Raw genomic sequence first — 2,867 nt, 5'->3', positions numbered from 1 at the left:
GAGTACACACACACACACACACACACACACACTGTCCCTTATTATTCCTATGTTGTGTAAACGACATGCCCATCAGTGTCAAGTGCAAACTCCTACTGTATGTGGATGACAGTGCTCTGTTAGTGTCAGGTAAAGACACACAAGATATAGCTAATGTAATAACACTTCGGGAAAACGGAATAAACTGAGATGGGTAAATAATTTTAATGTCCGGTGTGATGGGGAACCCATAACTTGTTTCCTCAGTAAAATATCTGGGAATCCCCTTTGACCCATTCATGTCAGGAGAATTGATAGGGAACAGTGTAGTAAAGAAAGTGAATGCCAGACTGAAGTTCCTGTATAGACAAGCACAGTGTCTACCTACTGAGGTTCGCAGGACCCTATGTCTAGCCCTTATACAGTGTCATATGGATTACGCTTGCTCTTCTTGGTACTCTGCCTTGACCCAAAACACTGAAAGATAAACTGCAAATCACCCAGAACATAATGGCAAGATTCATTCTGGACCTGAGTCCATGTAGGCCAGGATGAATTACAACAATTGGATATGCTGAATGTTGAAGACAGAGTAAAACAACTGAAGGTAAATCAAGTTTATAAAATTGCTCACAAACAGTGTCCAGAATATCTTGCTGCCAATTTTGTCAAGGTTGGGAACCAAAGCAATCATAGTACTAGGGGGAGAGAGCACAACTTTGTAGTACCCACAGTCAGTGGCCAGGCTTCAAACACCTTTTATTGTATATCAATAAAGGAATGGAACAGACTGCCTGCACATATTAAAGCCAGTCATAGCATGAACCAGTTCTAGAAGACAGCCAAAAGGTGCCTAATGAATGTAGCGACAGAAATGGAAGAAGAACGATTTTTTATTTTTCTTTAGCTAACACACATGTAAATATAAATAACTCATTTTACCTTATTCCTAGTATATCTAATGGAAATGTCACTTTGTCTGGCTTTTTGGGATTATCTGATGTTCTCTACACGTATGCTGCTATGTATGATAATCTATGTAACTGTGTTTGTGTATGCTTGAATAAACTTAGTGTGTTTAAGATGTTACAGTACGTAAGATGATACAGTATGTAAGATGATACAGTATGTAAGATGATACAGTATGTAAGATTCAATTCAAATTCAAATTCAAAGTTTATTCTCTATAAAGATTACAATGTTGAATTTACAGAATTTGGTTGTTGTGTGGTTTACATATAGTTAAATAATGATTACAGAGTGTACCACTAGAACGCCTAGCATGGCTAGGCATTTCGGGCAGACTTAGTTTAATTCTTAATTTTAAAATATTACAAATTATGAGGTAAGTTGGTATTATGGCTAAGTGACTAAATACTAGTTTGTGAGTTTAGCAATGTGAATGCTTTTGTTTTGGCACAGTACATAGTTTCAGTATTGGAGTATCATAGGATTCATTATTTTAAGATTGAGATTAATATTTCTGTTTATGGTCAAATGGGTGAGTGAGTGTAAGTGTGAACCACCAGGTGGTATTCGTGTAGTTAGTTGACGGGGTGTATCAGAGAGATAAGATGTTTTCTAATGGTAGTTTTGAAGGTGATGAATGTGTCTGCAGTATGTAAGATGATACAGTATGTAAGATACAGTATGTAAGATGATAGAGTATGTAAGATGATACAGTATGTAAGATGATACAGTATGTAAGATGATACAGTATGTAAGATGATACAGTATGTAAGATGATACAGTATGTAAGATGATACAGTATGTATGATGATACAGTATGTAAGGTGATACAGTATGTAAGGTGATACAGTATGTAAGATGATACAGTATGTAAGATGATACAGTATGTAAGATGATACAGTATGTAAGATGATACAGTATGTAAGATGATACAGTATGTAAGATGATACAGTATGTAAGATGATACAGTATGTAAGATGATACAGTATGTAAGATGATACAGTATGTAAGGTGATACAGTATGTAAGGTGATACAGTATGTAAGGTGATACAGTATGTAAGATGATACAGTATGTAAGATGATACAGTATGTAAGATGATACAGTATGTAAGATGATACAGTATGTAAGATGATACAGTATGTAAGATGATACAGTATGTAAGATGATACAGTATGTAAGATGATACAGTATATAAGATGATACAGTATGTAAGATGATACAGTATGTAAGATGATACAGTATGTAAGATGATACAGTATGTAAGATGATACAGTATATAATGTCCCACCATTACTGTACAAGCGAGCGGCCCATATCCTTTCTCATGCTATTTCATTACTTTTTAACAAGTCACTAGAAACTAGCACCTTCCCAAAACTACTCAAGATGGCAAGGGTTACACCAATACATAAAGGTGGTGACCCTACAGACTTAAACAACTATAGGCCAATATCAAACTTACCATTGCTATCCAAAATCTTTGAGAAACTCGTGCACAGGAGACTATATTCATTTATAACAACACAAAACATACTCATCCCCTGCCAATTTGGATTCAGGAAAAATAAAAGCACTAATGATGCAATCATAAAAATGCTAGATCTGCTTTACACAACATTGGAAAATAAGGAATATCCACTAGGAATTTTTATTGACCTAAGAAAAGCTTTTGACACAGTAGACCGCGACATCCTACTCCACAAACTTGACCATTACGGTATAAGAGGCCATGCGCTTGCTTATTTCAAATCTTACCTTACTAATAGGTATCAGTATGTCACCATTAAAGACACAGCATCAACAACACGGCCACTTGATACTGGAGTTCCGCAGGGAAGTGTCCTTGGTCCCCTGCTCTTCCTCATATACATCAATGATCTTCCAAACGTATCCCAACACCTGAAACCCATTCTCTTT

Source organism: Cherax quadricarinatus, chromosome 5, assembly GCF_038502225.1.
Source record: "Cherax quadricarinatus isolate ZL_2023a chromosome 5, ASM3850222v1, whole genome shotgun sequence".
Taxonomy (NCBI): domain Eukaryota; kingdom Metazoa; phylum Arthropoda; class Malacostraca; order Decapoda; family Parastacidae; genus Cherax; species Cherax quadricarinatus.
Note: the sequence above shows the minus strand (reverse complement) of the source record.